This window comes from Pteropus medius, unplaced genomic scaffold (assembly GCF_902729225.1).
Source record: "Pteropus medius unplaced genomic scaffold, Ma_sr-lr_union100, whole genome shotgun sequence".
Taxonomy (NCBI): domain Eukaryota; kingdom Metazoa; phylum Chordata; class Mammalia; order Chiroptera; family Pteropodidae; genus Pteropus; species Pteropus medius.
The window spans coordinates 21,797,045-21,810,113 of record NW_024349802.1 but is presented as its reverse complement, the minus strand read 5'-3'; the positions used below and the strand labels follow the sequence as shown (position 1 = coordinate 21,810,113).

The 13,069-nt window shown below is 42.0% G+C and overlaps 1 protein-coding gene across 11 annotated transcripts in view; it reads right to left on the bottom strand.

Annotated features, from left to right (window-relative positions):
- Positions 1 to 13,069, bottom strand: part of SGCD (sarcoglycan delta) — a 1,323,040-nt gene that overhangs the window by 808,907 nt on the left and 501,064 nt on the right. For 9 of the 11 annotated variants that reach the window (XM_039836682.1, XM_039836683.1, XM_039836688.1 and 6 more), the window contains 2 exons: positions 2,796 to 2,931; positions 1,535 to 1,923 (listed from right to left, as the gene is read on the bottom strand). The gene's annotated coding sequence lies outside the window, so the exon portion shown is untranslated. Of the gene's footprint in view, positions 1 to 1,534; positions 2,416 to 2,795; positions 2,932 to 13,069 lie in introns of those variants that run through there. The other 2 variants (XM_039836679.1, XM_039836687.1) reach the window with 2 other exon arrangements.

Genomic DNA, 13,069 nt, shown 5'->3' with positions numbered 1-13,069 from the left:
ATCAGTGTTGTGAAAGCCAATAAACCATCTCAAACACCAAGTCTAAGTAATAACCGAATGTCTTCTATACATGCAGCCTCCAGATAATTCCCCTTCACCCCCAACACACACATCTTCAGCTGCTCCTCCATATTCTCATGCCAAACCCATCTCTAAGTACCTCCGTTATAGAGATAAAAGAGTTTCTGCCACGAGCAGGGACACCTGTCCCCAGAATTTACAGAGGGGCAAACTGAGGGATGGAGAGGTTACGCAGCAGACTTGGAAGATGCTACTTTGGTGTGCCACCGCTTACAGTGCCCAGAGTATTTCGCATGCTCAAAATCAACAAAGGATGGTGCATTCAGAAGAAACTTTTTCAAAGTGCAGCCACACCCTCTCCCAATTCGAATCTCTGTGTGCAGGTGCAAAACTTTGTCTCTCTCTGGTCTCTTTTTGCCCAGCTCTCAAACTCAACTTGTCCCCACACTCAATGTGCACACCGCATGCACACACACCCCCCTCCATCTGAGTCTCAGGATAAAGGTGCAAAAGGCAGGTAAAGAATAAACTTGGACCACAGCTCCTGATGCCCCAGCAACTCTTCCTCCTCTTGGTGGAGTACAGAGGGGTGAAATGCTGAGGTCTGGCTAGAAGCCCAGCCCAGGGAGCTGGCATGCCCATCGCCAGGGACTAGGAAGAAGGCTGGGGCTGGCATCTGAGGACCGGCCAAGTTCGCATTGCCCCAGCTGAATAGCCCCTCAGTTGCCTGCGAGTTGAAACCTCAGTCAGACATACAATGAGGCCGCTGTTTAGCGACAGGAGGCATTTGGATGCCTCACACACTCACCCAAATCAGGCCTGAGAGCAGAGAGTGCATTTCCCTACCCTCCTTCAGATGCACCCTTAGAAGGGGCAGCAGCAGCCTGGGCCCGGGGAGGGAGCCATTGCCCTCCTGGTGCCGGTGCCGACCACAGGAAGCCCAAGCAGGCCACCTGTTGGACTCTATCTGTCCACCCTAGATCATGTGCCCCCAAACCTGCACTGCCGAGCTGGGCACACAGGGCACCCAATCCATCAGCGACAGATAAATGTCACTCGCGTCTCCTCCTGTGGCTACTTTTCCTGCTCCCAGTCATGCACATACACACTTCCTTAATATTTCTGCTGTTACTACTCTTTAATGAAGAGAGCTTAGCCTCCCCTAGGGATCCGGGGCTGCCCATGATCTCCGAGCGCGCCCAGGTGGCTCCGGATCTCCAAGCACTTACGCTGGGTGCCTGCTTAACGCGCGGGTGGCTGAAAGCCCCAAATGGCATGTTAGTGGGGAACAGTCAGTGCTCTGCTCTAGGAAGCCCTGTTTCTCCTTGGGAAGCGGAAGGGTCTCCTTGGTTTGGAATGAAAGCATACAAGGAAGCCCCGAAGGGAACAAATGTTGCGTTGTGCTGCCAAATCTCAGGATAGGTTCAAGGACCTCAACTTTCTCGTTTCTCCCTGCCATCACTACAAGCTCCCACCTAGAGGTAAAGGGCGCCTACACGATGGGGCTACTCACCCTTGGGTATTGACGCCGCCCCCGCAGGGGACCCCAGCAGACTGACGCACGAGGGATCCACGAAACGCCTTGGGTGTCTTGCTCCTCTTCCCAGCCACGCGGCTAAGGCTACGCGCTCCAAGCAGGGCAGCCCAGGGCAGTCGATCCCATGGGTGGCGAGTTGGCAGAGGGAGCACCGCCCGGCTGGGGGCGCATCGCTCCCAAGGCTGGCGCAGGCTGCTGCTGGGAGAGGGGCTCCCAGGGAAGTTGGTGGCGCTGGGGGCGGGCTTCGGACTTTGCGCTCGCTCAGGCTCCAGTGGCTGGGCGCGTCGGGATAGACAAGAGACTCACCCGTGGAATGGGGGCTGGAGTGGGCCGAACAGCTACGGGAAGCCTCTGCTGGCTGCCGCCTAGGAGAGGAGAGGCATCGCACTGCCTGGAACCCTCAGCAGTGGCTGGAGCAGAGACTGAGCGAGAGAGCTGGGCTGCCTCCTCCCGGCTGCGGGCGCCCCTTGCTCAGAGCCCGGCTTGCCCGAGCACGCTGTGCCCCTCCTCCTGACTGTGTCCCCCTCCCCTCTGCTGCTTCGCCGGCTCGCCCCGCTGGGCTTGGGCCAGAGGCTGAGCAGAAGGCGGCTGCAGAGCCCGCAGCATGGAGGGCGATCTCGCAGGCTGGGGCTTGGGCTCCGGCAGCGGCAGCAGCGGCCGCCGCCTCCCGCGCGCCCACGTGCTGGAGCCCCGGTGTGCGCGCTCCGGCCGGCTGGGCTGGAGGGAGGGATTGAGGGCGAGCTGGGGGTGGCTGGGAGAGCCCGCACAGCCGTGCGGCTGAGGGGAAGCCGCTGAGAGGCTCCCGAGGGCGTGGGGCTCCTCGTCTGCAGCTCCAGGAAGACCAGTATGCAAGCTTCCACTGCCTTTGCAGAGCAGAGGGTGCCTGAGCGATGCGGGGTGGCAGGCGAGGGGGGGTTGGGGGGGCGCTCCACTCCGCAGGATCAGCCCGAGCAGCGGCTGGAGGTGGCTACATGTCTCCGCCAAAGGGGCAGGTTCCAAGAACCCTTGCACCCCCACACTTCTCCGTGCAAAGAATGGGGTTCAGAAACACCCGTGAGAGAGTATGCAGGCTCCCAGCGAGAGCTTCTTCCAGCTTTGCCGCCTTCCTCCTAGAGTAAGCACTTTTCCTGTTAACCAACAGACTCCAGGAGCTCCTCCTTCCAGGGGGAAATGAGTTGTCTTGCAGGATGCGCCTGACAACCTCCAATCAATTGACAAATAATTAGTGAGCACTCACTTTGAGCGAAGCCCGGTGCTGTCCTGGACCATCAGGCCCTTCCTGGTTGAGAGTTGTAAGGTATTCTATTCTCTATGTGCCTTTAGACAGGCCGTCCCTAGGCCTTGTTGCTTCGACCACAAAATGAGGCTCCTTCCTGATAAAGATAAGAAAGACAAAACGAATATCTGTGAGAATTTTAAAATTAGACACTTCGAAAGGTGACTAATAATTCAATACTAACAAGAAAAATGATTAAAATTTTTAAAAATCTCTTAGAAAGTGAAATCTCTAAGGAATACTTAAAAGCTAGTATAATTTACCATGAGCACCACAGGCACTCACTAAGAGATCTCTTCTACGATCTTCTCATTATCTTAATGGGGAAATGGAACCCCAGAGAAGAAGGTCACACACATCCGCATTGGTGAAACACATCCAGTTTGGGTAAGCCTGGTCTCCCATTGCTGATCCTGTGCTTTTTTCCTGCCACACCCCAGTATACAAATTATGCTTACCATTATTGGGGTGGGCCATCAGTTAAAGGGTTTTCCACAAAAGACTTCATGAAGGAAGTGAGATTTAAGCTAAATCCTAAAGAGTAGGCACGATTCAGATATCTGGAAAAGTGAGGTCATCCAAGGGGAAGAAGAGAAGTCAAAATGAGAGATGAAGAATGACATATCATAGGAGCAGCAAACAAGCCTGGCAGGAGTAGAGCAGAGATGGGGAGCCACCGAAGAGTTTTAAGCAGTAAAAGAAAATAACGAAAGCTTTGTTTTAAGATAATCAATATGTCCCTGCACGGGATGGCTTAGAAGAGGGAAAGATGAAGGAGGGGGAGAGAAAAAAAGGACAAGAATTATAGGCAGAGAAAACCATTAGGAGGTCAAGGCAGCTATCTGGATGCAGGTGATGGGAGCCTGATGAAATGTGTTGGCAGGTAAAGCTGAAATAAATGAAACTCTTCTGTCCTTGTTCTGAAATGCCTGCTTTATAGGAAGTACTCTGCTGTTAACTGCATGGGGCACTGTATGGAAAGGCACATACATGTGCCTCAGATACAATGGGAAATTGGGGCTAATCCTCAGAGACGGCAATGGAGCTTTTCACAGTAACTGATCTGAAGCATATCCGGTCCCTTGGTTTCAACATTCAGCACCTGAGAGATGGACAGCAACCACCTGTGGAGAAAGCAGGTAGGTTGGATTTCTATCAACCAACCAAAAGTAGAAAACCAGAAAAGGAAAGGGAAATGTTTCCTTTTATGCCTTGGAGACTCTTGAAGTCACAAGTAAATGACTTCAGGGTCTTCCTCAGGTCTTCTACTCAAATAGTCTCTCTGTCTAGCACTCTGTCTCCTCATGTGGACCAGCGGCAACAGAATCACAAGCGAGCTTGCCAGAAACAGAATCTGAGGTCCTACCATACACCAAATGAATCACAGTCCTCATCTTAACAAGATTCCTAATTGATTCATGAGCACATTAAGTTTGAGAAGCATTTCTCTATATGTTCCTGTCCTAAACTGAGGTTCATCAAAAATTTTGAGTGTAATGCACAGTAAAAAACAAAAATTTATATATTATGCCATGGCTATACACACATGTGCTCACACTCAATTATATTTTAAATAAAGGTTACACAATAACCTTTGTTCGAAATCGCTTCCCATTGTATCTGAGGTGCATGTGCCTTTCCGTACAGTGCCCCCATGTTTCACCATCAGACAGAATCTTATTTTCCAATGGAGTTCACCTTTATTGTTTCACAAAATCCAAAACTTTGGAGACTTGGGTAGGAAGGAAAGCAGCTGAATAGCTAACATGGATTACTAGAGGAGGAAAAGAAAGGGAGAGATGACTGAGACAGTTCAGTGCAAACTTGACATGAAAAGAGGACAGCTTCTCTTCACCTCGCCATCCTGGGACCAGGACCACTGACCAAGTGGAGGGAACAACTAAGATTAATGATTCGGATGGAGGCAGATTTTTTCTGACTACACAGGGATACTTGGCAATGACATCTTTCCAAAATTCGAAATGGCTTCTTTTGGAGGCACACAAAGAATGCAAAAGTACCTACTGTTTATCAGCCAACAGGACTTTAGAATGAAGAATATTATGATTTATTGAATATAAATAAAATCAAAACCGAAAGTGTGAATATTAGAGTCATAATATTCCATATTGCAAAGAGAGCTCAAATGTCCACTAATGCAAATGATCATTTTAAAGGAATTCGTGGAAGTTATCACAGTTCCCCTTATTACAGGGCATATAAGAAAGCTAAAGATACAGGATTTGATCTCAGGTTTTCCGACTGTCACAATGACTGCCCGTTATATTTTACAGTAGGAATGCTATAGACTACACCATTGGGAATCCTCATTTCAGTGTAAAGAATGATTGATGAATTGCCTGGAAAGTCTGAAAGTGGATAAAATTATTGAGTATCTACTACAGACTAGGTGCTGTAGCAGGTGTTTTGTATGCTTTATTTCATAAAGGCTCCAATTTTAAAAAATCAATTAAAACAATTTAATCTCCATTTTGCAAATGAGGAAAGAAAGGCTCACAGAGGTTTAATAATTTGTCCAAGATTTTAAGGCTAGAAAGTTCCAGAGCAGATTTTGAACAAAGGCCATACACTCTTATGCTTTGTTTCCCAGCCATGGAAGATTTCAAGCAAAAACCGGTTGCAAGATGGAAGGACAGATCCTGATTGGGGCAGAAGACTGAAAGAGCTGATTTGATAAGTACCCCCTTGTGCTGAGATCCTGGGAGGCTTTGAAGAGTTGTTCACATCAAGGTGGAAATACTAAGTACTTTGAGCACCCCTTGCTGTGTGGAATCCAAACTTACTCAGTGGTGGCCCATTACACTTGAAAGTTAATGCTGCTGTTGAAAGCTGCATTGGCTACAGCTCAAAATTAAGTTTTACATCAAGAGAATTCCACTCCCTATGCAAATTTTGTTTGTCAGAATAACAGACACCAACCTAAACTTGTTTGGGTGGGAGCAGGAAATTTATTTTAAGTAATCAAGAGACTCAAACACATGGAAAGCAATGAAGCAAGGTCTCTCTGAAAGAGAGTGGAAGGTGGGAACAGAATCCTGCTGGATTTCATACATTCTTTCTATCTCTATCTTTGTATCTCTTTTTCATCCTATTGCACTGCAATGCTTCTACTTCTTTCCTCTATTGCTATAAAAGACCTCTGTGCTTCTCTTTTCCTATGGCAGATAATGTCTATCTCATGTATTTCTTAATTTGCTGTCTCTGGGCTTCGAGTCTTTTTACCAGGATAGGGTATCTCCTGGTGAAATGTTCACCTGGACCATCAGACAAAACCAGGACATTGTAATCACAATACTAACAAAGCTGCTAGGAGTTTAGCCCTGTGAATTAGATAGAAAGTGGGAGTGGGGCTGGAATAAATCCCAGAACGAGTGCAGAAATATGACTGCTATACCTCTGAATGTGAGTAATCTATGCTTTACTAGACTGTACGCAAGAGATCAAGATCACCAGGGGGATATGAGGATTCGAGACGTGACTGCTGGTTTAAAACCTTAAAGTGCAACTGAGCCCCTCTAAAGATTCCTGCCACCCATGTACCTGTGCATATGGAACAGAACTAATGGGAACTAATGAATGTCGCAGGCATACTTATCTGAAGAGTCATTTTGTGCCGAGTTTCCTGAATCAGGAGTCAGAAAACCTGGATTCAACCCCTACCTCTGCCCTTATCTACTCCGCAATTATGGACAGGTTACCTCACCTCCCCCTAATCTGGGGCTGGTAAGAGTGCCTTGCCTACCTCAGAAAGCTGTTTTAAGAAGCAAATGAGCTAATATCTGTAATACTGGCACTATGTAAAATCTAAAGCACTGAGCAAATGTGAGAGAGCTTATTAGTAACACAAGAAATAATGGAGCCAATGAGTTGTAACACTTAGGTTACCTTTGCAAATATCTATTCCACCATGTTCTTTGGAGTAGGAAAAAAAAAAGCATGCTACGTGTGTTTATTTTGGGATAAAAAAGATCAGTGCAGCTCAAAAGTAAGGGATTGAAAGTATAGAGTTTTCAAGCAATAACTAAAGCCTTCGGCAGTAGTACTAATACAAGTAGTAATAGTAGCAGCAATACAGTAATAACAATAATAATGATATAATGGCCGTGTTTCAGGCATTGTATTAAATGCTTTCTATGCAGTTGCTCATCAAGTTCATATAACCTTCTAATCTGCGTTCCATTGCTGTCTCTTGTTTTAAAGATGAGGAAACTACAAGGCGAATTGTAATTTACCCAGTCTCAAGATTACAAATGGTAGAATCTAGATTAAAACTCAATTTACTTCAATCCAAAATTAAATAACCAATAAACTACCCCATATTTATAATCCTTAGTATAAATATGTACTAAATGCCAAGTTTTCGTGGTGAAAAAGTATTATGGAAAGAAAAGTATCTAACAATAAAAACTATTCGGTCATAAATTCTACATATGGTTTTGATGGGTGGTATTTTTCCATTCAATATGGATGATCACTAAACAAAAAAATAATAATTTAATCACTACCCACCTATTAAGGGGCTTAAAGAATAACAATAATAATTATTGGCGAAGATGCTAACAAGAATGCTCATTCATTGCTAATGGAAATGCAAAATGGTACAGTACTTAGAATACAGTTTGGTAGTTTCTTAAAAGTTAAACATAGTTTTATCATACAATGAGAAATTGTACTCTTTAATTATTTACCCAATTGATTTTAAGACACCTTCATACAAAAACCTGCAGGCAAATGTTTATCACAGCTTTATTTATTGCCCAAAACTGGAAGCAAACAAGATGTCCTCAACAGATAAATGAATAAACAAACTGTAGTATATCTATACAATATATAGAATACAATAGTATTTAGCAATCAAAAGGAATGAACTATCAAGCCATGTAAAGACATAGATGAACTTTAAATGCATATTAATAAAAGAAGCTAGTTTGAAACAACTATATGCTGAGTAATTCCATTTAGGAAACACTCTGAAAAAGGCAAAACAAAATAGATGGTAAACAGAACAGTGGAGCATTCACAGGGGGAGGGGGCAGCGAGGAGGACTGAATAGTGAAACATAGGGAACTTTAGGGTCACGAAACTGTTCTGTAGGGTGTTATAATGGTAGATAAACGACACTATGCATTGTCAAAACCCATAGAGCATTACAACACAACGAGTGAATATTGATGTGTGCACATTTGAAAAATCACTTAGGAGGTTGGGCAATCCCGGGAGGGAATGCAGACTGTGACAAGAGAATCTGTTTTACAAATGTATGAAACATCCTCACTGAAGGAAGTGGAAGAAAAAGACGCTGACTTAAGTAACTACAAATGAGTGGGGTCTATAAGACTAAAGACAAAAGGAGCTGCACATAAGCACTGTGCTCTAGATGATAAAGTTGTTTTTCATGGGCAGGGGGTATATGTTAACAATCATGAAACCATGATACATGTATACTGGAACTGAATAATTATGTAAATGATTAAAAGATGGTTTGAGTCAGGTTTCTCATTCTTGTAGTGGGAGGTTTCAGATAAGAAATGGGAGAAAGCTAGAATGATCCATGTAGTAATGGATCAGAGTTGGAAATATCAGTGTCCACTCATGTTTAGTTCAATACCAATACAGATGGATACATATAGGAATAATTATAGTTATGTGGACATACACAGGCTCACAAGCATACATACGTCTCCCTGCTCTGTTATCTGAGGTTGCCTAAAAGCAATGACTATCCAGGAACATCGAGTACCCCTAGCATCGGAATCTTAGTTTCTATTATTGTTTTCAAAAAAAGAAACCAGAGACCTTTGGAGAAATGGCTGATTCTAGAACTGTGGCAGGAAATGTACAAAATGGTCCTGGAGCATCTTGTAGCATCAGAAAGTGAATAACTGCTAAAATACACAGCGCGACAAAAGAAATACACACACACTATTCGGGGGCATGTCAAAAGGACAAAGGAGCCAACTAAAAGAGCTCCCAGTGGCCAACCTGGAACAATTAAAACAGTAAATAAAGTAGCATTGGATTAAACCCAAAGTATAAAATAAATATTTATGTGTCTACACTGGTACAAATAAATGATCGATAAAGAAACGGGAGAATAAGAGACAAATCTCTCTTACAGAAGAATTCCAAATAATTTATGTAGATACTTCCCTCTCAAGGAGACAAAGAATAACTCTCATCCCCTAAGTGGGGGCTACACATAGTCACTTCCTTTCAAAGAGCACAGCATGTAGAGAGAAAAGAGGACTTTACAATGGAAAAGCTGAAAAACCTCCCTCAGGCTGGTAATCGAGGTTAACATCAACAGTGATGTCATGCTGACAGTTTGTATGCTTGAGATCATGTGATACAAACAGCATTTTGTCCCTGTGACCTTCCTTTCCATTACCCATAAGAACCCATAACCACGGTCGAATCATGAGGAAAACATCAAACCAATCCCAGCTAAGGGATATTCTACAAAATATCTGAGCTGTGCTCCTCAAAACTGTCAAAGTCATTGAAAAAAGTCTGAGAAACTATCACAGCCAAGGAGCACTGAAGGAGACATGATGACTAAATGTAATGTGGTTTCCTAATAAAATCTGGGAACAGAAAAAGGGCATTCGAGTAAAAACCAAAATATCTGGTCACAGGGATGGGGAGCATGGCATAGGGAATGCAGTAAGCAGCATTGTAACAACTATTTGTAGAGCCAGAGGGAAAAGACAGACTTAGGGGATCATTTCATAAGCTGTATAAATGCCCAATCAATATACTGTATACTCGAAACTAACGATAAAATAAAATTATTTAAAATTAAGATATCTGAATAAAATGGACTTTAGTTAATAATGTATCGATATTGGTTCATTAATTTTGACAAATGTATCCATACTAATTTAAGATGTTAATAATAAGAGAAAGTGGGTGTGAGGTATACGGGAACTGTCTTTGCTAGCTTGGTAATTTTTTTTGCAAATCTAAAACCATTCAAAAATAAAAATGTTCTTATTAAAAAAATGTAAAAAAAAAAAAACACACACACAATTACCTATAAAGCCCCAGGAGAAATGCTACAGGGAACACATATTATTTCCTCGAAAAGCAAAATATTTAAAGCAAAAAAGAAACAATACAAAAATGAAAACAAAACTAATTTAGACTCATTAACAAGAAAAAGAGCAACAGTTAATTTTCCATACAGGTCAAGTCCCCATTTGAAATCATTAGAAGCTTCACGTTGTGGTGAACAACATTCTTCCTCATTTTTCTGCTTGCTAGACTTGTTCTGTTCATATTTAATGGCTCTTTAGACATCTCAAAGATATTATTGATCGGTGTCTTAAAGTGGAATTGATTATTCGGCATGCCGCTACTCAAATGTCCCTTCTCTGCATAGGCATTTGCCTCAGTGGACATTAATGCCATTTTGTCAACAGTAAGTATTCAGTGGCTACTAGATTCAACCCTGACTAAGCAGATAAAGTCAAATTTAATGAAGAGAGTTTGATTTGGGTTTAGAAACCAATAACAAAATATAAGTGTAGATATAAACAACCATGTGCCAGCCAGTTCAGAATTTAAAAAAAGATTTTACATTCTATTATTTACACACACTATGGCAAACCAGGCAGAAATGAGCTATTCTTTTGTACTTCAAAAGCTGTATAATTTTTCTACCAATACTTGCTCAGTACACTATTTTCTTTGGAAAGCATGTTTTATGTGTGTTTCTATTACCACTGTTGTAGTTTTAAGTAGCACAAATATTGCTTTAATGCAAAATATTTGTTCTCCCAGAAAATGTGTCCAGAATAAAAATTTGAGAGCCAGCATACCAATGGAATCAAACTTTTTTTAGCACTCTGGAATCTCATGAGATGAAATTATATCTCTAAGATTTGAATTTTGTGAATTTAGCAAACTTAATGGTTAGACAATATGACCCAGCAATTCCATTCCTAGATTTACACTCAAACAAATACTTTTACAAGAATATTCATAGCAAACCATTCACAATATCCAAAAAGTGGAAACAACCTAGATGTCCATCAATTGATGAATGAGTAAACAAAATGTGGTGTACCTAAACAATGGCATATTATTCAGTCAAGAGAAATCATAAATGCTACAGCATGGATAAACCTTGAAAGCATAATGCTAAGTGAAAGAAGTCAGACACAAAGGTCACATATTGTGTGATCCATTAATATAAAATGTTCAGAATGAGTAAATTCACTGAGATGAAAGACAGATAAATGGTTTCGAGAAACTAGAGGATGTGGGAAATGGGAAGTGACTTCTTCCTCTGCAGCGATGAAAATGTTCCAGAAGTAAATAAATAGTGGTGATGGTTGCGCAACATTGTGCATAAACTAAAAGCCAGTAATTGCATACTCTAAAATGGCAGAAATGGCAGCTTTTATATTATGTGAATTTTACGTCAATTAAAAACATATTTTTATGTAGGTGTATCATGAGGACATGTTCTGGGAAGCAAATGTACACTGAACCACTAGCCTTGTATAACTGTAACTACATATAACGTTTGCATGGAAAGTAGGGGAAATAAGCGAAGAGGAAGTGTAAACACTTCCCAGGCAAAAGAACATCGAGAAAAAATGCTGCTTTTTTCCAGGGGAATCAACTCTCTATTGAACCCTATCCAGTTGTTCTTTTCTACCTAAAACATCAAAAGGAGAAACTAAAAACCACCTCCCATTGGGCAGAGGAGCAGATGGAATTGAGATGGCCCGTCAGGCCAGGAAAAGGGCTGTGGTGGGTACAATGGTGATGGTGGACTGTGTGTGGTATCTGTGAAGCGCATCCAGGGTAGTCAGTGCACTCTGCAAAGCCAGGGCAGACCTGGCCAGACTGTATGTGGGATTACTTAGCAGACCCATAGACACAAAACCTTGAGTGGAGCAGTGGTATAGACAGGTAACTAGCTCACCAGCAAAGAAACATAAACTTATGAAAGGATGCAGTGTATAAACAGGAAATTAGGAAGGAAGGCAGGTTAAAGCAGCATTTGCCAAACACATTTAGTCTCAGGTTTCTTTGGGGGAGATATGTAAAACCTCCCTTATTATCTCTCAAGGCACTGCTAGCATTTCATGAGTCACAGCAATGCACAGATGAGGTAAAGCCAATGCTAATTCACAGAGTGAGAACATCAACACTGATTATAAAAGCAGTTTCACTTGCTTAATCCTGACTGTGGGTCAGGTCTGAGCTAAGAGCATCACAAAGATTATTTCGCTTAATACAATTACCTCTGAAGGCAGGCATTATCCCCAGTCTACAAGACCTGAGAAAACAAGCTGGGCAAGGATAGGGAACTCTCTCAAGGTCTCACATATAGCTAGTAGCCTAACTGGTATTTCAAAACTGGGAATCTGACTGCAGTACTGGCTCTTGTATAACAAAGATATCTTCAAAACAGCTACACTAGCAGAAAGTGTTTTGGATAGTGCTAGTGGGCCCTTGACCTATAATAATTTGACTCTAAGGAAATATGAAAAAGATTTCAAAAGGCACAGCAGCAAACCAGTGAAGACAACATAAAAAGCAAACAATCGTAAGTGTGAAGCAAGAGAGAAAGACATATCAAAAATAGGCATAACATGCTTTAATTGCAATGATCTTTTTACATGACTGTCACTTCCACTAAACTGAGAGCTCTTAGCAGGTAGGAATCCTAAGGTTTTCACCTTAGTGCTTAGTACAGTATCTGGCATATAATATAATAAGCCTTTAATAAATAGTTTTTGAAAAAATAAAACTGTACTGCAGGTATAGTGACTGATAAGAATAATAACAGTTGCTACCATTTATTGAATATATAACTTATGCTTAGAAATAAGCACTTTATATTTAAAGCTTATATTTCATTTTCATCTCCCAACAAATGAGGTAGGAACTATTACCCATATTATAGACAAAGAAACAGAGGCTCAAATAACTTTCTCAAATTCAAACAACTAGTAATAAGTAAACTGAGTTCCAAGCCCTGGTCTCTACCAATACAAATCCCAGATGCTTTACCTCTTCTATTTTCTATAATAGATTATTCATTCTTTATTGAAGAGAGATTAGTGATGTACTTTTTGGAAAAGAGAAAATCAAAATTGTAACATAATGTTAGGTTTAAAAAAAAAAACAGAATGCAAAATTATACGTGTGCTTTGATTACAACTATGCACACATTCACATATACAAAAGAACCAGCA